This window comes from Schistocerca gregaria, chromosome 1, assembly GCF_023897955.1.
Source record: "Schistocerca gregaria isolate iqSchGreg1 chromosome 1, iqSchGreg1.2, whole genome shotgun sequence".
Lineage (NCBI taxonomy): Eukaryota > Metazoa > Arthropoda > Insecta > Orthoptera > Acrididae > Schistocerca > Schistocerca gregaria.
In genome coordinates, this window is record NC_064920.1 from 319,489,110 (window position 1) to 319,515,574 (window position 26,465).

General features: G+C 42.1%; 1 protein-coding gene across 9 annotated transcripts in view; it reads left to right on the top strand.

The window, feature by feature from the left end:
- The window catches only part of LOC126343484 (COMM domain-containing protein 4-like), a 492,684-nt gene that overhangs the window by 70,793 nt on the left and 395,426 nt on the right, over positions 1-26,465 (top strand). For 2 of the 9 annotated variants that reach the window (XM_050001946.1, XM_050001949.1), the window contains exon 3: positions 9,729-9,788. The exons of 4 other annotated variants lie outside the window; for them this stretch is intronic. The gene's annotated coding sequence lies outside the window, so the exon portion shown is untranslated. Of the gene's footprint in view, positions 1-9,728; positions 9,789-12,512; positions 12,577-12,598; positions 12,620-26,465 lie in introns of those variants that run through there. 3 more of the 9 variants (XM_050001944.1, XM_050001942.1, XM_050001945.1) reach the window with 2 other exon arrangements.

Consider the following 26,465-nt stretch of genomic DNA (forward strand, 5'->3'; position numbering starts at 1 on the left):
CTCGTTATATGTTCGTTCAGTACCAAGATAAATGTTTAATTATTTGTTGTTTATCGACAGTAAGACGAGAAAAACTCCATTTGACAGAGTGTTTGTAGCACTTTTTGTATGCAACTACGAATACACTGGTCAACAACATTTTTGTTACAAGGAATGTGAACTGTGTTCTTTTCTGAAGTCGTGGATGTTGAATTCGTAAATGAAATAGTCTGTGACTTAACTACATATTCTGCAAATGTAATTGTTGAAAACTAATCGAAATATCTTTAAGACATTACCACACTCAAGTGCAGAAATGACATTCCCGATGAGTTATGCCTGAACACGTAGAATCACGTTCGTGCTTGTCGCCACTTGCATTTCAGCTTTGAAAGTTTTGACAGTGGTTAGAACTGACTGTTGTTGTTTTTAAGTTTGGGGTGATCTATGTTTTATGTTAATTCAGAACAAGAAATGCCTTGTACTTTAAATAGCACAAATTATTTTTGTTACATCTGTAGAGTGTTAATTCTGAAAACGGAAACTTGAAGGAACTGCTACGGACTTTATTTCTTGCGTAAGGTTTGCGACCAGGGCAAGAATTGCCACGCCCCTCTCGTATATCCTGATATTCCTCACAGTCTGGTTATAAAGATCACGTCAGGCGTCCTTTGATGTTCCCATTATTTGGAGTAAACCATGGTTTGTTATTTTTGTCAGACAAAAAAGGAGGGAATCGCTTGAAAACAAGGACAACTGTGCAATACACTGATTTACCGTCTGCCATAAGACCTGTAGGTCAAAGGGAAGAAATTCCGATATCAGCGCCACGTGAGAATGTGTTAGTGAGTAGAGAAAATACAATCGATCGGGGTAACTTCGTACCACTTTTTACCATTTTTTGAAAATACTCGACACAAAATAAATTACATATCGCAACAGTTGTTGCAACATTTTACTTCTATAGGTATTGAGTGCTTGGAAAACTAAAAATTTGCGCTAACTATGCTCTTTTAGAATAAAATTTAAATAATGATACAAAGCACACTGTCATTCAGAATAACTTTAGATTAGTCTTAAAAGAAATCCTATATGTAATACTCTGGGTAAATTTAGATCGTGCCAGAAGGAAATCAGGTGTTAGTAAGAAGTATAAACAAACTGTGCTAATTCACTACTACAGCTTAGTTTTAAGTATCAGTTTCTTTGTATAGACGTGGCATTGTTGAAATTAAACCACTGTCTTCCAAAGCTTTCTTTACAGCAACCCAAAGGATAATCACAATCCTGAGAGCTTGTGGGAAGTTAGAAAGAAATGAAATACTAACTAGAAATCACAGGCGGAATAAAACTGCTACTTTGAATACAAAATAATGCAAGTAGGCGGGAGCAGAAGCCATTTGAAACAAAAGTGGTAAGTGGTATATAGATACCATGATTGGTAATGTCGGCCGCGGTGGTCTCGCGGTTCTAGGCGCTCAGTCCGGAACCGCGGGACTGCTACGGTCGCAGGTTCGAATCCTGCCTCGCGCATGGATGTGTGTGATGTCCTTAGGTTAGTTAGGTTTAATTAGTTCTAAGTTCTAGGGGATTGATGACCACAGATGTTAAATCCCATAGTGCTCAGAGCCATTCGTAATAAGTTACCCTGATTGACTGGACAACCACGAACATGAAGAAGACAACAAAGGAGACTGGCATACCGACCTCACATTTCTAAGCCACTGTGAACCAAACGAACCATTCTTTTTCTCGCAAGGGGATCTCTGCTTCGAGATTAAAAAAACGTACCCATGTAATTAGCGGTACGAAAGTGAAAGTTTATCATGACCGCAATGTTTTTTCTGAACATTTCTCTAGGGAAGCTGACACTGTTTTTTGTAATTATATAGAGTTCGTTATACAATGTCTTGGTCATGATTTCAAGATAAATGAGTGGCTGATGTACATAGGTTCCAACAAGTTAATTGGAAAGCAGTACTTCTTCATAATAAGAACAAATTTTTTTCTGCGCCGAGTGACCATGGAGTTAATCTGAACAAAACGCATGAGAATTAAAAAAAAAAGGTATTTACAGCACAAATTGCATGTACGTGAAGAACACACGGTACGTGAGAATCTTAAACTGCTACTCACACTTATTTAGTATGGGCAATACAAATTATGTGTATGTGGATATCTCGAGGTAACTGCAATTCTTCCCGGCATGCAGCTCAGATGCACAAAGCACTGCTGCTTTCTCTGTGGGTGGGAAAGCAGAGACAGCAAAAACACTATCATGGGAAAAGTGGCCTGCTGAGATTGAGCTGCTGCTTGAACAGAAGAACATGGGGAATATTTCGAGGCTCCATAGTCAAGTGCCTTGCTCCGCTGCATGTTTGTGAAACCCATGGACAAAACGTTTGTATATGGGGCTTTCGGCCGACGGTTTATAAGCTTGGTGCCATACTGTCTTCACAAGGGAAAGGTCCAAATCTGACATGTCGAAATGTGCCACGAAACTTTTTATATAGGAAGAATACATCGAAAGAAACACAGTGCTGAAAGTTTTGCCGCTAAGGCTCACTGCAAGTATTATAAAAAATTCAAAGTTGCCAAATTCGTAGCACGCCAGGCGGCTGGTGACATGACGATCATTTCATAAATAATGCTAAGTTGTGTTACTGTGGATTGATGCAACAACAATGAAAATTACGTCTGATGTAGTTGGGAGTTTGAGGAAGAAGCAAGTGTTTTTATTTTTTCGCTGTGTACTATAACATAAAATTGATAAGAAGTATAAGTGGACCTTGCAAGTGTCTCGGGTATGTGAGTTCATGCGGCAAAAAACCCGACAGAAATCAACAGTGCGTTAAATGAAGTTTGTGGTAAGTTTAAAGTGGGCCGTAACAGAGTTTCGCGTTGGGTTAATCTTTTTCACCGTGGCCGTATGAACATAGACGATAATCCAAGACCCGAAAGGCCAAAAACGTCAAGAGATGAACGAAGTGTGAAACTAGTGGCAAGTGCTCTTGAAAAAGATCGCAGTGCGACTTGGGAGGAACTGAAGCCACTGGAACTGCCCCAACATCAGTATTTCGTATTTTGAAAAATTATTTGAAGAAGAGAAAGTTTTCGGCGAGATAGGACCCAAGCGGTTTGACTGCTGAAGAGAAGCAGAAACGCCTGGACATTGCAACCTAGCCCAAACAACAATTCGACCTCGAAAATCAAGGATTCTTGTGTCGAATTGTGGGAACTGATGACCCGTGGATAAGACATTATGAACAGTAGTTGAAATCAGAGTACAATGAGTGAAGAGCTTCAGATTCTCCACGTTCAAAAAAATTAAACGCGCTCAATCAAGGCTCAAGCAAATGATTTTTTGCTTATGATTACCAAAGAATCATCATGGAACACAGAGTCCCTTGTGGAACAAGTGTTGCAGCTGTGTATTATCGTAGCTTCATCGCAACTTCATGCAAAACGTGCGCAGAAAAATTCACAAAGCCCGACCTCACTTGTTCATGGTTGAGTCACACATTCACCACGACAATGTTTACCCTCATATCAGCAATACTGTAGTCCAAAAACAGCGCAAATACAAATTGGAAGTGTTGCCATATGCTCCGTCCAGCCCGGACATGAATCCATCAGACTTTGATTTGTTCCCGAAGTTGAAATAACGTACTTGTGGACGTCGTTATCTTCCTCTGAAAGAGCTTTCTACCACCGTTACCCGAGCCGTTCGACAGATGAACAGAAGTGGTGTCCTGTATGGAATAATAGTGCTTCCGAGACGTAGGAATTCAGTTGTAGAGAAGCAGGGAGAATATATTGAAGGACTGTAAAGAGACATAAGAAAACAACATGTAAGTAAAAGAAAAAATAGTCTAAATTATTTATGAAATGTCACTCATATGTACACCCCTCCCTAGCTGTAACAGATAGCGCATGTGCAATATAGCAGGCACGTATCCTTCGCTGACTGCACGTAAGTACAGTAAAGTAAAAGCACGGCACCCAGCGGGGCACAGTAATCGCTGCGCAGAAGCAAACGTGTTTATGCCAATGTGCGCATGACGTCAGAGCGGAACATTTGCGCCCATATTTGTATGTTGGGCTCTGTGGTTTCGTGAATGTTACTGTTTTCGCTTAGTCGCTTTTGTGTAGTGGATTATTTGCAATTGAAATTGTGTTGAGTGTGTGCAAGCATTGCCAGGTTGTGCTGTTGTTGGCTGTAGTTCCGACAATCGCAAAACTAAAGGGACGGAAGTAGTGCTTCGGGCTTTCCTTCGCGACTCATGTCTGCAAAGGATTTAGCTGTCGAAATGCTATGAAACGGACACTGTGGATGTTGCAAATGCTAGAATATGCTCTCATTATTTCAGAGAAACTGGTTCTGTCAGAGACTTGCGTTCGTAACTGCTAAATTTACCGCGGAAACGAGTGCTGAAGAGCGATGCATTTCCTTCGTGTAATTTGCCTCGTAATATTCACGCCAGTGCTAACACACCACGTGTAACAGAAGAAGGGAAAGAATCTTTCAACAAATGTTCGATCCACAGGCCGGCCAGGGTGGCCGAGCGGTTCTAGGCGCTACAGTCTGGAACCGCGCGACCGCTACGGTCGCAGGTTCGAATTCTGCCTCGGGCATGGATGTGTGTGATGTCCTTAGGTTAGTTAGGTTTAAGTAGTTCTAATTTCTAGGGGACTGATGACCTCAGAAGTTAAGTCCTATAGTGCTCAGAGCCATTTGATTTTTGTTAGATCCACAGAAGAACAACAGGGACCAAGCAAAAGCTTTTGTTGGGTTGGCAGAAAAGCCAACACAGTGTTACTAGTTGAGGCCGAAATGCACGCGTTTTAGCTCACGCAGGCTGGCGTGAGGAGGGAAGAACTATACTGACGTGAGGTCTGGAATATGACAAGGAATTAGATTTCAGAAAGCGGACGTAATTTGTTTGATACTTAACTTTAATCCATTAATGATGAACGTCGCTCGTGACGGTACATGATTCACAATATTGTCTGTTCAGAATTCATTCTAATTACTGAATATGGCCCCTTGTTAGGTCGTAGCAAATGACGTAGCAGAAGGCTATGCTAAACTATCGTCTCTGCAAATGAGAGCGTCTGTAGGCAGTGAACCATCGTTATAAAGTCGGCTGTATAACTGGGACGATTGCTAGGGAGTCTCTCTAGACTAGACCTGCCGTGTGGCGGCGCTCGGTCTGCAATCACTGATGAAACTGCAAGCACATATTAAAGGTCTTCGAAGTCAGTTGTCATCAACGAAACGACGTATTCACAATGAAGAAAGTGATAAATTCACTTGTGTCTCGTCAAATTAATCGAATACTGCCCAAAATAATTTCTCTCAATCAGGAAAGAAGTTTGTTACAGGGGTCGAAATGTGTTCTACGGGTCAAAGAGAACATTATTTTGCATGTCGTTTTTTTTGCACACTGTAGCGCAGAAAAGTTACAACTTATTCAAGAAAAAACTGGGATATCGTGTACCTGCAGTGTCAACCTTACGTTCTTGGACAAACCGCAGTTCCACTTGCCACCATTTACTTTGAAGGATGTTCTAGTTTGATCACCTAATTCAAATGCTTTCTACAAATAAGATATTCTTACAATTTCGAGTGAAAACAAGTGTTCATCTGTTAGTTGAATTTCCTAAACTTGTGGTAAATACAAAATGAATTTTATGTACGTCTTGTTAATTCATACAACGCAATAGTAATTTGTAAAGCGAATTTTAGTTTCCGTTAATACTTCGACAGAATTGTTCACATTTACTACTCACTCGAATTTGCAATTCATTTAATATCCAGAATACTTTGCAGTTTTTTGTGGTGTGACTAAGTGTTAACAATGTAGATAAAGCTGGCTTTTTGTTTATATGCTTGCTAATAGCGTCTGTCTTGATGCAGAGTTTCGCAGTAACGTGGAATCCAATTAATGTTGCCAATCAGTGGCGGCTGCTGTATAAGAGCACATGAACACGCTAACTTTCGACACCTTGCGTATTTATTGGTTATTTATCTTTGAATGTTGTTAAAACGTAACAGAGATGTTGCAGTCTGAAAGGTACGTCGCTTAAATCTGCCGCGCTCAGTTCCTCTAGACTTTGTGAAACTTGGCATCAGTGTCATGAGCACGCACTCAGTTGTGCACATTTTAAGAACCTTTGCGGATGCGCAACTTCCCTTACGTAGAGCTCCTGTATAAAAGGCTGAATCGTCCGCCGTGTTTTCCCCATGTATGAGGACTTATCAGTGTTTACGTTGTGTGTGGTTAGCCTTTTCATGCAATTTCTTATAGTATTTCTTAAAAAATATTTGGTAGTGCATGTACGAAGTGAAACAAACAGTGATTTAGAATTCACTTTTCATAGAACAGAAAATTGAAATGTAATACTCCACGCCTATAGAAACGCTGTCTCGAATCTTGCATGATTGTTTGTAAATATTAAATTTAAAGAATTAAGAACTCAGTACCAATGTCTTCAGATATGGGTTTTATGCAGTAACAACCCGTTGTTATGTATTAGTTTTGCCTGTATATAGACAGTTGTAAAAGAGGTGTTTAGTTTTTTAAATTCAAAATGAGGTACTTAAAGAAATGCCATATTTTTGTTGTAAAGATGTGGCGGAAAGTATAGTTTCATTTTACACTGAAACGAATTTTTATTGATAGTTCCATCTATCATTTAACCATTATTGATTTTATGTCCTAAGTGATAGGTTTGTTGCTTGTTGCATTGTGGTAAAACCTTTATCCTTTGAAGGTTATGTTACCTATGAAGGTTCCCTCACTATGACCAATCCCCTATAAAACTATCTGAACTATCAAACGTTCTACCGTGCCTGTATAAGAAATAGGGTTAAATATTATTAAGTTTGTGTTTGTATGTTTATGATAAGACATATAAATATATCATAAATATTCATCTCCACTTTTCCAACAGCAAAAAACCTCCGGAATCGAAAAATTTTGAGACAAATTGCTTCACTATAGTTTTCGGCTGGGAAGAGGCGTAATTTCGCACAACTGGTTTAATGCTTACAACTACTTTTATTACCGTATATTTACAATACACAACTGAGCGTCTGGAGATTCCCAATTGTCTCTCCGGTAGTCTATGGACCATATTTTTCTTCATTCAGGGTCACTAGGAAACATAAACATGCGAAAACCATTTCTGCAATAGTCACTGCACTTCACAACTGAGCAGCTACCCATACTTACGACAAATTCTTCAAAACATTTAATTTGACATCCCCACTCGCATCGTGACTAATGTGTAAATAAGTATGAATATCCTATACTTTGGGGAAATATGGCGGACAGTTCAGCTCAGGTTACAGGAGTCTTAGCCTTACGGGCCAAATACAATATGTACGGACCTGGTAAAGAGCATGGTTCACGATCTCCACAGCTATCGCTTGCCACTCAACTACAAGTTTGCGTGAGTTCCACCAGATGGTCGCACACTGTGGCAGACTTTTATCCCTTTCACTCGGCATAAATCCTGCTAGATGATACCACGCTCCTCAAATATGCTAATTCATTCACTGTATAATGTCGTAAAATTAGATCGGACGTCAGTATATGTTAAAGATGTACTGACAGAATACTTATTTTGTGAGTTTCTGAATAAGTTATAGTATATTAAGTTACGAATTTTATCATACAGTAATCCGTTTTAGGCACTGAGAATCATAAGGCCAAAACCACATCACCGTCGATTGTGAGAGTGCAGCAGTTATTTGTGCTTCTGAAACATGTTATTATGGTGAGTCGGGTGTATCCGCGCTGTAGGCCTACATTGTATACATGAAAATTCAGCAGGTGCTATTAATTTCACACTCTCAAATTCATCGGAATCTAAAAATTTGTGAACACCTCGAATGTATGAAACTTCCTGGCAGATTAAATGTATATTCACGAACCGCCACTGCTGCCAACTATGCAGAAATGATATTTAAAGAACGTTGCAGGCATACCTACATATGAGTTATTCATTAGTTAATTTATTTCCCACTTATACAAAAATGCGAAATGGAGTGTTGCGAAAGCTTACAAATTATTTCGCTGTTACCTTAAACTGTACTTAATTATCTACTAAACAACAAAATTCCACCAATACAATGCTCGCGTTAGGTCAGTTATGCATCTTATTATTGTTATTATTATTATTGGCAGTGGCTGTAGTTGCATTGTTGATAAGCATAACTGTTGTACAGTAGGTGCTATTAATTTCACACTCTCAAATTCATCGGAATCTAAAAACTTGTTAACACCTAGAATGTATATTCACGAACTCCACTGCTGCCGATTATGCAAAAATGATATTTGAAGAATGTTGCAGGCATACCTATATGTGCGTTATTCATTAGTTAATTTCTTCAACGTTCACCCAAATGATGTCGACATTTTGTTGAAATTGTGGAATCATTATAAGAAACAGGAAATGAACTCTGACGATGTTGTGAATTTCGGTTCGATGGATTATGGTTGCGCTAGTAAAAGTCCAAAACACAACACAGTACCTTCATAATCCAAACATAATATGTTCAGTAATAGCTTTCAGTGACAAAAAAGGTTATAAATTATTTGGTTAAACGAGGGAGGGACAAAAATGAATCAAGTTAAGCAGCTTGCAAAGCCAGTTTCGTTTCGTAAAATTTGATCTTGTGTTCTATAAATGGAAGAAAGATTTACAACAAGTATTAAATATGTACCAATATGAAACTCGCAAAAGTGTGAAAAAAAAACTATTAGAAAGACTTAGAACTGTTCAAAAGGGCCAGTGCACCGTTACCGAGGGAGACCTTCGAGGTTGGATTCTCTGAATTGCAAGTGAGTTGAATTTTATAGAGTTCCCGGCTTCTTCGACCCTGTTAAACGAATTCAGGAAGTTACGCGGAAAAGGAAGTAGGAAAATTACGAAGTTTACTTCGAGTAAACATGTAGAAGAGGTTTGATTAATAGGTAATGATGACGTGTAGACGAAGCTTCTTGGTGTGTATAAATCGTAATTTGCCTTGATGTTCCTAAAGAGAGATACAAGCTGCGAAATCAGTAAATCCACTGCTATTTAACACTGGCGCTGGCCGATTTGTGCAAAAATTTTGTATTTGACGTAGTAAAATCTGGAAAAATACGAAAGAATAATTTTCAGTATTACATCCGAAACGTCTTCTTAACAGTTGCAAAGAATAATTCATTGTTTTTGTTGGATTCGTCCACAGTTTTACGAATTTGATGCGGTATGCCTGTTTACAGTACAACATGCAGAACAAGGCTACGACCATTTCTTACTCCATCCAACTTCTCTGTAAACAAAACTAGTATTTACTGTGAAGTGCCAGAATGCATTAATTTTTTTTTTTTTTTTTGCCAGGTGTGTCTGGTGTAACCAAATTGATGATTTTCGTCGTCCAGTAGACAGTTCCCATTTTTGTGACGACTACAGGGAACAAATAAGGAACTGTTTCATTGTTAGGAAAATATTCATTGTTAGAAAATTATCATAAGAACTGTGCTATGGCTAGTATTCTAAAATATTTAAAGTCAACAAGTTAATGTCCCTATTGATGGAAGCCGCCTGCGTTTATCGTCATACACTACCTCGATTTTCTTTATCTGCCAGTAACTTGGGTAGCAATTATTCAAAAAATAAATGATTTAAGACATTTTTAACATACTTAGCAGCTATAATTTTGACATAGCCTTTTTTTCTTTTCTCTTTTTTAGGTTCTTCCTGTTTAAAAATTTCAGGGTAGGATTCGACGTGCCGCATTGGTCCATTCCCATGTGAGTACCCTCCTCATGAAGTTATAACCTGTGTGTATACAGGTGGTGGCGAGGCATGGGATTTGGGCGCACACACACACACACACACACACACACACACACACACACACACACACACACACACAGAGCCTTGATGAGAGAGCGGGAGGGGGAGTGAAATGATAGGAGTCCAAATGTGAAGAGGGGGGAGGGGGGGGCGCGTCTCTCAAACGTTCGGATTCCCCAGGGTCCTCAGTTGGCAAGCATCAGGCTGGTACTGTAAAACAAATTTGGTATCAACTGCGTTTTTTAGAACATAACCATAGCAATATTTATCAATCATCGGTTCCTAATATATTTCAGTGTTGCTGAGTCAGCAATATTATTGTTATAAATCCTCCAGCGTAAAGTTGCACACGGCATTCAACTTCACGTTGAATGAGTGAATGCATGCATTGAGTGCGCAGTTTGAGGCATCTCACAAATGATCAAACTTCTTTTCTGAATTCGCTCTTAGTAGCCAGGGATTTATCAAAAAGCCCATACACGTACCAACAAAGTTCGTCAGTTTAACCGGATTTTTGAAGCAGATGCTGTTTCTGCAGGCTGTAGTTACACACAAGTGGAGATGACTACAAATGCAGATAAAGCATTTCTAACATTTACTTTGGCTCTGAGTTTAAAGAAGATGAAGGAAACAAGATGCTGGCCTACGGAATGTTTTAAAATGAGAGAGAAAGATACACGTGAAAACCCGTAGATTAAATCAGCTTCCTCCGAATGGACAGTAAAACTTTTACCAACTTGTTGAGTTATTTCGTCCTCACACTGAAAATAAGATACAAGCATGCGAAAATTTATTGTCTTCTGCTTGGTCCTCTAACGATAGTGCATGAAAATATCGCAGCGTGCGAACATATAGTCTATGTAATAGGAAAAAACTCTAGGCGAACTTGAAGCAGAAGTGAGAGTCTAGAACTGCAGTGAGGCCACATACTGGAGTCAGCTAGGCGCCGGTCGAAGACTGTCGAGCTGAGTGGACGTCTACAACATCAATGTTCCTGGTGTCCGTGTGACGAAATCAGGCCGGTAATGGAAATGAACGTTTGGCGTCATTGGCCGGGAGGCCCCTTACGGGGCAGGTGCGGCCGCCTCGGTGCAGGTCTTATTACATTCGACGCGACATTGGGCGACCTGCGCGCCGGAAGGGGATGAAATGATGATGAAGACAACACCCAGTCCCTGAGCGGAGAAATTCCCCGACCCAGCCGGCCATCTGGGCAGTAAGTGAGACCCATTCGTGCCTTCTGCCGCCACTGGGCCACGAAGGAGAGACCCCCGCCTGTCTGCCCAGCCTGGAAAGCCTAGACCGCTCCAGTCACCGCCTCGCCGGATCGCTAACCGTCGCCAGCCTAGCCAACAGTTCGAATTCTGAGCAGCACCGTGACCTTCCGCTTTCCCAGCCGACATCGCTGCCTGCTCCGCGCTGTAGCCGGGCCACGCACGATGTTGGCGCCGCCGCGTACTATAGCAACCACGTGCTATAGCAACGATAACCGAACCATTAGCGTGCTGTGCCGCGTCGTTGTTCGTGTAAAATTCAGAATAGACCCACAGAATCACTTGTGCACCTACACCGTTCGCGGTATTAACCACAATATTATCGACGGACGAGCCCCGCGTCAGCGCACCGTAGCAGTGCTCCACTGTGTAAGCAACTCGCCTACCTGCTCCACGGGCCGTGACTGCACCTGCCGCCCAGCGCGGAACCTTACCTCATGAAGAAAATGCACTTGAATAACTGTACTAGGCGGAAGGAATAATTAAAAGCTTGTTCATGTCCGTGTATAAAGGACTGTGTATAAGTCCATCACTGGTTCGTCTGCAGCTTCCCCACATGCCCACACATGTCTGCCAAACAATCTACGAACCTTACCACGCCCATAGGAAGACCCAAACTCATTCGGACAGCGAGAACTGTTCATACTACTCCAGTTTGCACAGAGCTATCTCCAGTCTGCCACATGCACATCTTCCGTGGAAAAGCCACAAAATTTCGATTCTTTTTTATTTTATAGCAGTCACGCTTGTATGTTGTGCGTGGATTGTAGTTTTTCTCCTTAATCTCTTCCTGCTTAATGTATAGCTGGGAAAGACGCAATGTCATTTTGTTTTTACCCTCGATCGCAGTTTTCATCATTGCGGAAACTCACGATACAATGTGGTAAGTTGTAATAAAACTCTTTTTCACTAAACATATGCGGTGAAACATCAACTACAAGAAAATTCGCCATCTTGTCAAATTTTCTGTCAATCAGAATTTCTCTTACACATATCTAAAACGCTTTATGTTTAACAAACGGGAAATATATTAAAGTTTGACAAATTCATCGTTTACGAGGGGCTTAATAGACTAGTCCAAGTGCATGGGCGCCACTTGGCGACAGCTGCATATTAGCTCAGTAATGTAGTACAGCTTCTAGAGTCGTGGGTACCCTTGGGCCTTCCGAGGCCTTTTCGGGCAGCGAGAGAGAGAGAGAGAGAGAGAGACCTTTGGGACCTATAACTTTAGCTAAATTGATATCACGGTTAAACACTTTAAAGATCTCACATAATCCAAAACGCCCCGTACCACAGAATGTTTTTCAGCTGACAAATTAAGTCTCTGGAAGTTTCAACTGCGACGGTAATATTATCCAAGTGAGCTACAATTAGTCTTACAGCGTCCTCACTCCTCTGTTTCAGGATTTCCCATCGTTGAGGACTGCAACTGAACACGTTGTACAGTTGTTCAACTACTCCGAAAAAGGTATCTGCATCATGAATGAGACTCCCACCTGTATGTATTACACGTAAGTTTAGGTTATGACAAACACACGGAAAAAGATTAGCAAGATGATTCCACTGAAGAAAATGTGTCTGAGCTCCTTCACAAACCCCACTTATATTGCTTCCATTATCATAACCTTGTCTGCGTCATTCACTGATAGGACTGTGTGTTGATCAAATTAAATGTGCTGTTTTCTAATTACAATCGGCGGATTGCAAGCGCAGTTCATTTATTTTATATTTCTCAGTTTCCTTATTGAAGTAAATATAATTCGGGGTGAATGTTGACTGTTCAACTTGATTTGAATAGGGCGTTGCACCAACAATAATTCAATAATACTTCACATTTTCTCTTTGTTCCAAGATGGCGGTTATAGCATGATGGGTGCAACTATAAATAAATTTATTCTGAGTATCACTAGACAGATACTTTCCAAAGCAATATTTATTATTATTTTTTCAGTCTCCTCTTTATTGAAAGTGTTATGGCAGTGGCATTTCTTCTCGGTGCATTTAACTATTCCTACTTTTCTGATATAACAGAGGGCACGAAACTAAACATTTTTGTTAATAAAACAATGTCCATAATTGCGTAGTTTTGAACTTAAACCGGGTTGAAAGAAACTGTAGTCCTATATTGTAATAATAATGCTGGAAGGACTTCATTGCAAAATGAGCGTGAAGTACAGAGCACTATCATAGTAACTGCATATCATGCAAGTGTGCTACACAATGTTTTCTTTCTACGAAACTGATGTAATTAAATATAATGAAAATTACAAATATATTTATAAATGTTATGAAATTTGTAGCTGCCGAAACTTATTCTAATCCTGAGTGAAAATATGTGTGGAAATTAGAATGCAGAAAATGTACTCGGAAAAAATTACATACTGGACGCAGGACATTTAACTTTTAGCGTCAGTTCTGTAAATAAGAAGCCTATCTTTCCACACTTTCATGGAGAAACAGTGTTATCAATTTTAATTCTCGAAACAAATTATACAAACTATCTTCAGCAGTTCATTGTTTCTATGGTAAGAATACCAGCCGGAACAAAGGCGTCTAAAACCTGAGTGACGAGCGCTGGCATTTTTTTATAGGAAACGTTTCATTTGCAGACACTGTGTTATTGATAAATATTGTTTATGTTCTCGTTCTCTATGACATTAGAAAACTAGGAACAGTCATTCTGCCACGTAGTTATACACAGTAAACTTCCTGCTTTGCGTCAGTTCACTGCGTTCGATTTCTTTGGGGACGTTGGAGTAATATCCTTGAATATTTACATGCTCTGTAATACGGAACAACACTGCATCCAACATGCAGCCGAAGATACTGCTATTCATAGTGGCTTGACAATGTACCTGTGTATACTACCGCGAACGCTGCTCTAACCTGCTACGCCATTAACAATTGTTAGTTCGCTCAAATTTCGTCAGCAGTATCTCCTGCAACGTCCCTTATTATTGTATAAATTGCATTTGTGAACATATGCTTACTGTGTAACAAAAAATTATATTTATTCTATTTTTTGTGTTTCCAATATTCCCCGAATTATGCTATGTTTAAATCATTTCAGACCCTCTTCAAAATAACAGTGAAATAGGATTGCTATATTTGGAGATTGGGCCCAAGAACACATCTTGTTCCAGACCGTACTGTCTCGCAGTGGTCCTGTACACACACACACACACACACACACACACACACACACACACACACAAGCACACACTCTCTCTCTCTCTCTCTCTCTCTCTCTCTCTCTCTCACACACACACACACACACACACACACACACACACACACACACACACATTTTGCTGTTCCAGTTACATTCCAGTATTTTACCACCAAGAAAAATGTATCCCAGAGTCAGCCTACTTGTTCTCTGTACCCGTTGGCGCTGGAACCCGACTCTGGTTGGATCTTTGCTTCCACTTGTTGCAAGGCACAGTGGAGCCTCAATTTAAATGCCCCATTGTCATTTCTATGTCTAAATTTTCTATTCTATTTATCAAAATATGTGAAGATTTGTTGTATATCAGTACGAAACCCATGTGGCTCACTAATAATAATTCACAGGTTAGGTACAAGAGGCACCTAAAACCCGACACCTAAAACCCGACTGTGGTCTGATCTTTGTACTGTCTTAATACAGGACACAATGGATTCTCAAAGTAAATGTCCCAAGTCGAAATTGCCTGTGTTATTGTTGCATAACAGTACAACACACATGTGCCTCGCTTTATAGTAGTGGTGTAAGTTATAGGTTAAGTCACACTTTGACCCTAAAACTAACTGTGGTTCAGTCTTTTTGCCCACTTGATGCAAGGCGCAATGATACTCAAATGAAATGTACAATGTTATTTCCATGTCACACACACACATACATACCATCACTTATAACCTCCAAGACAATGGGAGAGAACTGCCATCAGCATTATAAAAACCAAGACAAGATTCCATACAGGGGAAGTTCGATCTCTGACCACGTGACCAGGGATGAAAATACGATCTTTGCACTGAAAGTAAAATAGCACTGCAAAGAACTCAAAAATTATCTGTATTTTTTCTCAAAATACGTAAATATTTGTTTCACATCAGTACAAAACACAGAAGGCTCACTTCATTGACGCTGCTGATGTAACTGGCAGGTTAAGGTACATTTGGCACCCAAAACCTGACTGAGGTTCGATATGGATACTCACTTGGTGCAAGGCACAGTGGATGCCCAAATTAAGTGTATCACACACATACGTACAGTCATAATTTTGGAGACTGGAGTAATCTTTAATGTGGTATGTCACTTAAAACTGCATGCTTTCATAATACGCCAGTGTAACGATGAAAATAATAGTGCTTCACCTCGCCAAGTACAATTTTAGCGGGGAAAAAGATAATTCATCTTATTCTGTTGTTGTTGTGGTCTTCAGTCCTGAGACTGGTTTGATGCAGCTCTCCATGCTACTCTATCCTGTGTAAGCTTCTTCATCTCCCAGTACATACTGCAACGTACATCCTTCTGAATCTGCTTAGTGTAGTCATCTCTTGGTCTCCCTCTACGATTTTTACCCTCCACGCTGCCCTCCAATTCCTGTCAATTGCTCCCTTATGCTCTCCCTGAAACTCTGCACGACCTCTGGTTCTTTTAGTTTATCCAGGTCCCATATCCTTAAATTCTCACCATTTTGCAGTTTCTTCTGTTTTACTCTACAGGTCATAACCATTAGATTGTGGTCAGAGTCCACATCTGCTCCTGGAAATGTCTTACCTTACAATTTAAAACCTGGTTCCTAAATCTCTGTCTTACCATTATATAATCTATCTGAAACCTGTCAGTATCTCCAGGCTTCTTCCATGTATACAGCATTCTTTTATGATTCTTGAACCAAGTGTTAGCTATGATTAAGTTGTGCTCTGTGCAAAATTCTACCAGGCGGCTTCCTCTTTCAGATCTTTGTCCCAGTCCTTATTCACCTACTACGTTTCCTTCTCTCCTTTTTCCTACTACCGAATTCCAGTCACCCATGATTATTAAATTTTCGTCACCCTTCACTATCTGAATAATTTCTTTTGTCTCATCATACATTTCATCAATTTCTTCGTCATCTGCAGAGCTAGTTGGCATGTAAACTTGTACTACTGTAGTAAGTGTGGGCTTCGTATCTATCTTGACCACAATAATGCGTTCACTATGCTGTTTGTAGTAGCTTACCCGCATTCCTATTTTCCTATTCATTATTAAACCTACTCCTGCATTACCCCTATTTGATTTTGTGTTTATAACCCTGTAGTCACCTGACCAAAAGTCTTGTTCCTCCTGCCACCGAACTTCACTAATTCCCACTATATCTAACTTTAACCTATCCATTTCCCTTTTTAAATTTTCTAACCTACCTGCCCGATTAAGGGATCTGACATTCCACGGTCCGAGCCGTAGAATGCCAGTTTTCTTTCTTCTGATAACGACATCCTCCTGAGTAGTCCCCGCCCAGAGATCCGAATGGGGGACTATTTTACAAAACGTGTGGTTCCTGAAGAGGGGCAGCAGCCTTTTCAGTAGTTGCAGGGGCAACGTCTGGATGATTGACTGATCTGGCCTTGTAACAATAACCAAAACGGCCTTACTGTGCTGGTACTGCGAACGGCTGAAAGCAAGGGGAAACTACGGCCGTAATTTTTCCCGAGGGCATGCAGCTTTACTGTATGATTAAATGATGATGGCGTCCTCTTGGTTAAAATATTTCATCTTATTCTATACTATAAAAATGTCACTGGTGTTACTGACTGGCAAATATAGATTGTTGTTACTTTCGATCTTTGGACTACTTGGAATTACCTCGTATATTACTGATGGTACAGAAATGAAACTTCCGTCACCTAACGTTATTAGGAGTTTTTCAGTAATGCTTCACCTCATCAAGTCGCATTTAAGGGGAAAGAAGATATTTCGTACTGTTCTACACTAGAAAAATATAATTCCTGACTGCCTTTATATTTGGTGTACTTTTGTGAAAGTTCTGCCGTAGCTTTTTGAACATGCTCTGTTCTTGATTGCCATACTGAAGAAGGATGCGACATTTAATGATCTGGTTTAGTGCTCTTTAAAAAGTTTCCAGGCTGTATTTCCTTTTCTTATCATAATCAGCTACTAAATAGTACCAAGAGTTAACTTCCGTGTAAGAAGTATGACGTGTTTTTCTGCCAGTGCACATTTCCTGACACTTAAACACAACAAACCATGCTAAAAATGCTGCATTTTGGAGACACCTATATTGTCGTAAAAAACAAGTATAACTATGAAAACTACCTGTACGACATGTTGGCTTCATAAGCACTTACATTAACATGGCGGCTGCTTGGTTTGCTTCTGCCAACCAGTGCCATCACAAAAACATCATAGTTCCGTCACACAATCTCATAAACCCTGTGGGTTTTTCCCCGTATTCTAGTGGAATTTACATATAGAATTTTAAGTTTACCGTTTTAGCAAGCAAGTGGAAAATAAAAGTAGTTGTTCCATCACTTTGAAACTCTGCAAATGGCTTTTGTGTTGCTAGATGCATAATGTTTGTATCAACACGTTTAGATCCAACGTAACGATGACTTTTAAGCAGATCCAAACCGCAATGAAGTTTTATAAACAGATTGTAAGAATATCGTATAATGTGATAAATGTTCTTGATCTAACATTTTCTGCGAGTACGTCAATAGTGCTTTTGTTTCCCAGTCGCACTCCGATTTTGTGTTATGCCGTGTTTAAAGTACTTTTCAAACCCCTCTTGCACGTCTGCAGTGGCTTGTTCTTTTTCCAGTTCTATTTAGCAGATTATATTCTTACTTCATGGCACATGTTTTCGCCGAATACTCCAGTTTGTATTTCTTAACTTTGACCTGTTCCATTTCTAGTTTTCTTTTATGTGCACATGTATGTTAACTGTACTTAAATGAGTCATTTTTTAAAATAGAGGATTGTTTAAGTCTGTTCAACACATCTCTTCTTTTTTCTTAAGAGCTGCGAAATAACATTATTCGTGGGAATCACTTCTTATTCAGCAATATCTACATTTGGCGGTACTGTTGAGAGCGATGTCTTGGACTGAGAAAAATATGTTTCTCCAGCATAACAGTTAGTATAACACTTATGTCGTCCTTGTGTGAAGTCTGTGTTCACAATTTCCACATAGTTTAAAGCTATTTTCCCTAACGCTAGGTCTCGTAGAGACGAACTTAAATACTTTACTGCGTATATTATCCATTCTGTAAAGTGTTCTAGGCAGTCGCTTCACCACGAATTTTAACTACCATAAGACTGTCACAAAACCGTTTTGTGATCGGTATAGACACATTTAATTATTTATTGCTAAGGAGTGTGCCATTTTCGATGTAGTTTACATTACCGGTATAGTAACAAGATCGTCCAGATTCTCCAGTAATGTCATGACGTCACATCTGGTTATCCTCCTAAATTTATGAGGTAGCTGGGTGCTGCCTCTCGATTGCCCCCCCCCCCCCCCTAAACACGGGTTGCATATGGGGTAGCACGATGCAGTATCTGGATTATGAGACACACTGCATCTGGATTATATGATGCGGAAGCAGGGGCCATACTCGAGTGGCAGGTAACCTGTTAATTAGACCCAGGCATAGCAACAGAGAGAATTCAGATGAGCAAATTATTCTAAGGGGGAAGAGTGTAACATCACGCGCCCTAAGACAAGGAGGTTCTTTGCCATACGAATGCTACATGTAGCAGTACCCTGGCATGGCAGTCCGCCATGGAACCCACCTAGGCACCTCTGCCCATCTGGCAATCAGTGACCAACATGATAAAGAAACCAGGGCCACTTTGTCATGCAGCATACGTGACATTTGTGTCAGCCACACCACATCAGACCAGTATGGCCCGTATAGATACTGGCTGTGTGGCCAGCGTGGTCATCAGGTTGAATCAGAGAGTCATCAAGTTTGAGTCCTTCACAGTGTCAGCTACTGTCAGGAGGTTGCTACCACTCCACTGTCATCCACCCACAGCATTGATGGGCCAAGGGTGGAATTGAGGCCCTCCTAGCTACCGAACCACCGAGCATCTGCCACTCAGACGGTGGATCAGGATTTGCTCCCCAGTTGTCTCTGCTCCCAGCACGCGCCACAGATGGGACAGGCTGCCAGCCCATCCCGCACTCAGCCAGTCTGCCGTACCGGTTCCTGGCCAGAATTATTTACCACGCAAGCTTGTGTCCCTCCTAGGCTGCACTGGAAGTAGGAGTAGCAGGTATTTTCGCAGCAACACTTTGTTGTCGAAGTTGGTCGATGCCCACCTTATTATCGTAACAGGTGTAAGTCTTCTTTTGTTGAGTATGGTGAGTTGAGGTGACTCAAAAGCTGCTCGGTGACAGTAGAATCGCTTTATTACTATCCAACATTTTGTGTAGGTAGCATAAGTCCTCATGTGGGGGCGCTGGAAGATAAGCATCGGTGCCTGGCCCTTGGCAGCAAAGCATTGTCGTGACGATGCCTGCAGCAACTGCATCCAGTGCAGCCCATGCATGGTATGACTATATTTGGTAAACAGCATTCAGCGACTACTTCGTAGAAGTGTGTGTGAGAGAATTACTGGGTTGACACGTGTCTGGGAGGTTGTTCGCGCATGGTAGTAGGCCACACTGGTCGGTCGCTTTTATTGCCCGCTTTCAATTTTTATTATGTGTAGGGCTGTCAGTATGTTAGTAACACAATGCCTTTAAAGAAATTAATAAATGCTACAATGGATGTTTCGTGGAAATGAGATGGATCTTATAAAATAAACGTTGTGTTTTTTTTCCGTATTTGGTGGCTTTGCGTTTATGTGCAATCCACATCTACATCATACTCCGCATGCCACCTAATGGTATGTGGCAGAGGGTACTTTCGGTACCACTGTCTGATGCCTCCAAACCAGTTCCACTCGCGAATAGTGCGTGGAAAGAATGATCGTCGGTAAGCCTCTGTATTGGTTATAATTTCTCGAATTTTCTCCTCGTGGTCAGTAATATGTTGACCGAGTCCTCCTGAAATGTCTTCCTGAAAGGTGCTGTCCCGAAATTTCAATAGTAAATCTCTCCGTGACACACAACACCTCTCTTGCAACGTCTGCCAGTGGAATTTGTTTAGCTTCTCCGTTAACGCTCTCTCACCAGCTAAACTGTCCCGTGACGAAAAGCGCCGCTCTTCGTTGGAGTTTCTCTATCTCCCCCATCGGTCCTACCTGACAGGGATCCCAGGTATATGAACAGTACTCAACAATCAGGCGAACAAGTGCCTTATAAACCACTTCATTCGTGGATGAGTTACATTTCCTTAAGATTCTTCCGATGAATCTGAGTCTGGTGTCTGCTTTTCCCACTATCTGTTTTATATGGTCATTCCACTTAAGGTCGCTCTGGATAGCTACGCCTAGATATTTTACGGCAGACACTGTCTCCAGCAGTTTGTCGTCAACAATGTAGCTGTACAGTAGTGGATTTCTTTTCCTACGCATGCGCAATATGTTACACTTATTTACGTGCAGGTTCAACTGCCAGAGTCTCCATCATTTATCCTGCAGGTCGTTCTGCAAATTCTTACCATCTTCTTGCGTTGCTACTTTGGTATAGACAACTGTATCATCTGCGAATAGCCTTAAAGAGTTTTCTACTAGATCAGTTATATATATTGTAAACAGCAACGGTCCTATCACACTCCCCTGTGGTACTCCGGATATTACCTTTACATCTGTCGATTTAGTTCCGTTAAGAGCGACGTGTTGAGTTCTGTCTGCAAGAAAGTCTTGAATCCTATCGCAGATCTGTTGAGATACTGCGTAAGGTCGTATATTTTTTTTTTCATTAAAGGGCAATGCGGAACGGTGTCAAATGCCTTACTGAACTCAAGGAACACGGCATCAACCTGAGCGCCGTTATCCACTACACTGTGGATCTCATTGAGGAACACAGCGAGCTGAGTTTCGCAGGATGTCTGTTCGCGGGACATTCGTCGTAAGCGTTCTACAGTGTATAAAACGATCGAGAACATTGAGTTCGCTACAACATCTGGTGATAAGAAGAACCACATACCAGTTAAATCTGTTGCCGCTACTGCTCTTGTGGATGGACCTTGTGTATTTGTTGGATGTAGACTTAATTTTAGCGTTGATATTAACGACACTTTCGATCATGGTAATGGTTGGCTTACAGTAGCTATTGTAAGAGGTGCTCCTGATCTCACACTATCCTTGATGTTGCCTATCTTGCGGATGGACTACTCAGTTTGTATATTTTGTTTATTTTTTCATAGTTCCACACAACTTCTTCCTGTTTTCTCTATTGATCTGTGTTCAGTTTTTCAAGGCCTATCCACTGTACCAATTTACAACTAAATCTGTGGCGGGTGCGATGAGGAGGTTCCCTTGTAAGCACTGCTCTTTCCCCGTGTTACAACGTAGCTAATGGTACACCGTTCCTTGTAGACACATCGGACAATGCACGTTGATACGCTGACAGATTGGACGACTTCATTAAGGCTTTGGACGTAGCAATGTCCAAACACGATATTTCCTATCTGCCACTTTGTCACCTTTTCACACAGACGCGTACAACGTGCTGACATGAGGCAAGTTTCCAACCGATTTCTCATACACAAACAGCAGCAGACCGGCGTTGCCTGGTGAAACGTTGTCGTGTTGCCTCTTGTAAGGAGGGCAAATGCGTATCATCACGTTTCCGACTTTGATAAAGGTCGGATTGTAGTCATCACGATTGCGCTTCATCGTATTGCGACATTGCTGCTCGCGTAGGTCGAGCTCCAACGACTGTCAGCAGAATATGGAGTCGGTGGATACAGGAGGGTAATACGGGATACCGTGCTGGATCCCAACGGCCTCGAATCATTAGCAGTCGAGATGACAGGCATTTTATCCGCATGGCTGTAACGGATCGTGCAGCCACGTTTCGATCCCGAGTTAACAGATGGGGACGTCTGCAAGACAACAACCATCTGCACGAACAGTTCGACGACGTTCGCAGCAGCACGGACTATCAACTCGGAGACCATGGCTGCGGTTATCCTTGACGCTGCATCACAGACAGAAGCGCCTGTGATGGTGTACTCAACGACGAACATGGGTGCACGAATGGCAAAACGTCATTTTTTTCGGATGAATCCAGGTTCTGTTTACAGCATCATGACGGTCGCATCCATGTTTGGCGACATCGCAGTGAACGCACATTGGAAGCGTGTATTCGTGATCGCCATACTGGCGTATCACCCGGCGTGATGGTATGGGGTGCCATTGGTTACACGTCTCGGTCACCTCTTGTTCGCATTGACGGCACTTTGAATAGTGGACGTTACATTTCAGACGTGTTACGACCCGTGGTTCTACCCTTCATTCGATCCGTGCGACACCCTACTTTTCAGCAGGATAATGCACGACCGCATGTCGCAGGTCCTGTACGGGTCTATCTGGAGACAGAAAGTGTTCGACTGCTGCCCTGGCTAGCACATTCTCCAGATATCTCCTCATTGGAAAACGTCTGGTCAATGGTGGCCGAGCAACTGGCTAGTCACAGTACGCCACTCTTGATGAACTGTGGTATCGTGTTGAAGCTGCATGGGCAGCTGTACCTGTACATGCCATCCAAGCTCTGTTTGACTAATTGCCCAGGCGTATCAAGGCCGTTGGTTGTTCTGGGTACTGATTTCTCAGGATATATGCACCCAAACCGCGTGTAAATGTAATCACATGTCAGTTCTAGTATAATATACTTGTCCAATTAATACCCGTTTATCATCTGCATTTCTTCTTGGTGTAGCAATTTTAATGGCCAGTAGTGTAGCTTTTGTATCGACGTGAGGACGTGAGGATCCTGTTCTCAAAGTGTGTACACAATAATCAGCTCTGCCGTAGTGTATGCCGCCAAGGACGCGCCGCTTCTGTTCCTCGCCACACAAAGTGTGCTGTAAGATCAGCTTATCCTTCCTGTATTAGAAGCGCCGTTGGATCTGATTGCAACAATTGGCACTTACCAACTGCTCCCCTGGGAAATCCCGTCGCGAACTGCCACTACGGATGGAGCACGCGCGGACCGCAGGTGAGAGGAGGCGCGCAGTGGCGATTTTCCACGCCGTCAGCTCCCGCGGCGGCCACCTGCGGCCTACGTCGCCGCTGCAGCCGTGCGACGCACTCTAGCCCGACCGCCGCAGATCGCCAATATCGATGGCCGCACCGTCCCGTGTCCTGCCGCTTGTGCGAGGTCTCCGGTGTGTCAGGTAGACGGTGTTGTGTATTAAGCGGCAGCGCAGGAAGCAATAACTAAAATATACCTAGGGTGCTAGAGGAAAACACTGTACCGGTTCCTCATATTTCGATTTCGTTTATTTACCAATGTGACAGAAGGACAGGAAGATTGTACATACGAGGTTCGACTGAAAAGTAATGCCTCCACCTTCGTAACTCTTCAACAGTATGCGGCAGTTACTGTCTTGTTCCGTAGCCTCTTCTCTACAGCTCCAGTTGGCGGGAAGCCTTTGAACGTTTGTGTTGTTACAGTGTAAAGTATGGAGCCCTGCGTAGACGGTCGGTCAATGCGATTTAAGCAGCGTGCAGTCATTGAAGTCTTGACAGCAGAAGGTGTCACCCCACTGGAGATTCGTCAGTGAAAGCAGTTTATGACTCTGTTGATGTGAGTACTGTACGTCTTCATTCTCGTAATGCGAGAGGAGTTCCCGGCAGATTTAAAGGCTGTGCGCTTTCATTTCAGGAGTCAGCATCCCGGGTACCCATCGTGCACAGATCTTCCGATAGCCAAGCAAAGCAATAATGTGACCCACAAGTTCTTGTGAAATGCCGATTGTGCTTGCAATTTCTCTCTGAGTGATACGACGATCGTCCTGAATCAACCTGTCAACATTTTGGTTGTGAAACTCAGTGGTTGCTGTCACAGGGCATCCAACTCTTTGTTTGCCACGCAGATCTTTAAACATACTCGCCCAACGACGCACAGTACTCACATCAACACAATTACCATAAACTGCTTTCATTCTGTAGTGTCACCGCCGGACACCACACTTGCTAGGTGGTAGCCTTTAAATCGGCCGCGGTCCGTTAGTATACGTCGGACCCACGTTTCGCCACTATCAGTGATTGCAGACCGTGCGCCGCCGCACGGCAGGTCTAGAGAGACTTCCTAGCACTCGCCCCAGTTGTACAGCCGACTTTGCTAGCGATGGTTCACCGACTTCTACGCTCTCATTTGCCGAGGCGATAGTTAGCATAGCCTTCAGCTACGTTATTTGCTACGGCCTAGCAAGGCGCCATTATCAGTACTATTTATATTGTGAAATATGTAACGTCAAGAGCGACGTTCATCATTAATGAATTAAAGTTAAGTATTCCACCAGCTACATCCGTTTGTCTCAATTCTAATTCCCTTGCCATGTTCCAGACCTCACGCCAGCCTGCGTGAGCTAAAACGTGTGCATTTCGGACTCCTTTAGTGACACGGGTTGTTTCTCCTGCCAACCACAACACATTCTGTGATGAATCTCCTTTGGGGAGACTGCACGTTGCTTAAATCACATTGACCGAACATCTGCGCACGGTTCCATACTTAACATCGTAACAACACAACCGTTCAATGGTAAGGGTTCCCGCCAACTGGAACTGTAGAGAAGAGGCTGCTGAACAAGCCAGTACCTGCCGCATACCAATGCTGCCAACTGTTGAGAGTTACGACGGTGGAGGCATTACTTTTCAGTCAATCCCCGTACCGTCCGGTTATAGCAGTTGGGCAGCTACTTCTTTCATCTTCTAACATTATCGACTATAAGCCTTGTTTGAAGGGAATGTTTGAAACGCAGTTGTCTGTTGCAAAGCGTGACACTTCCGTGGAGAGAGGGAAGAGTTACTCTACACTAGCAGATAGGATGCACAGTGTTGTGTGTCTGGGAGTTAGCGCGGTGTTTGTACTGGATGAGCGGCGAGTTGGTCAAACCTTTTACGTAATTCAGCGTTAGAGAAAGGTGTTGCTTAAACTGGTAGATGTCGGTATTTGTTATTGCACAATCCCTTCGTGAGTCCGAGCACTTCGTGCAACTGCATCGTAGTCCGCAAGCCACTGAAGGTACTGTGTTTATCACTGTGTATCGCTGTGTATCATTGTTCCCTCCTTTCTCTGTTCCAGTTGCGAGTGGTAGGCTGAACGATTGTTTGGAACCCTCCATGCGAGCTCGAATCTCTCTAATGTTACATTTATGGTCTTTCCTTGAGATAAATGTAGGAAGCAGCAATACATACAGGATGAATCCGTGAAGATGTTACAAACTTTCGAAGATGATGGAGAAGAGTAAATATGTCAGTTTTTAGGTAAGGGCCCTTAGCCGGAAAGGATCCAGTTGAAAGTTAAAAGCAAATGTCGCTCTATGCCCCTAGCAATGGAATACATGTACTGGTACTGTTATTGCTAAGAGTGTAGGTTCCTGGAAGATATCCCACTTTTATTCATCAACCGATATGGTTCCAACATGACGGAGCCCAACCTCACTTTGGACTGGGTTCATGAATCCGTGGGTCAGACTTGAAAACTGGATAGGCATGTAAGTTCCTGTTTCGTGACCAGCATATTCACCTGATCTCACCCCACTTCCATGTGAAAAGTGTTGTGTACGAGGCGCCTGTCGAAACACAAGAGATTATCCTTGCAAGTATTCCCTCTGCTTGCGACACTATTCAAAGGGCGAGAGTCACTGTCTCTGGGGAACGCCAGTTTCAACAGCTGTTGTAAATTTAGCAGCTTGTGAAACTTGTGCAGGGAAATGGAATTCATTATTACTATACCGTAGATTAAGGATTTTCGGTCTTTCTGACATGAAGTTACGTGCACCGTTGCAAGTTCATCAACAGGGGGAATTATCTAAGGGTATTGGTGAGTATTCAGCTGGAATTTTGTTCGTCACGAACACGGTCGAAAGATGCGGCCTTTAGTTTGAGCGTTGCGCTAGACTAAGACAGATCTTGTGGAGATTTTCGCTTACGCCTCTCGATTCGGTCGTTTTCGAACTAGTGTCCGTTACCTCAAATGGGTAAATTTATCTTTCTCTAAGATCACTGAAAGTGTGTACATCATCCTGTTGGTTGACTTTTCTACGAACGTACGACCTGGTAATTTAAATAGTAAACTACAGTGTGATGCACAAAGCCTCTCTAGCAGCGTCCGCCATCGAACGAGACGCTTTTGCGCTTACTAAATGAACCTGTAACGAAACACGCTGCTCTTCTATGGATATTCTGTATTTCATCTATCAATCCCATTTGGTACGGGTCTCAGACTGAAAAGCCGTATTCAAGTA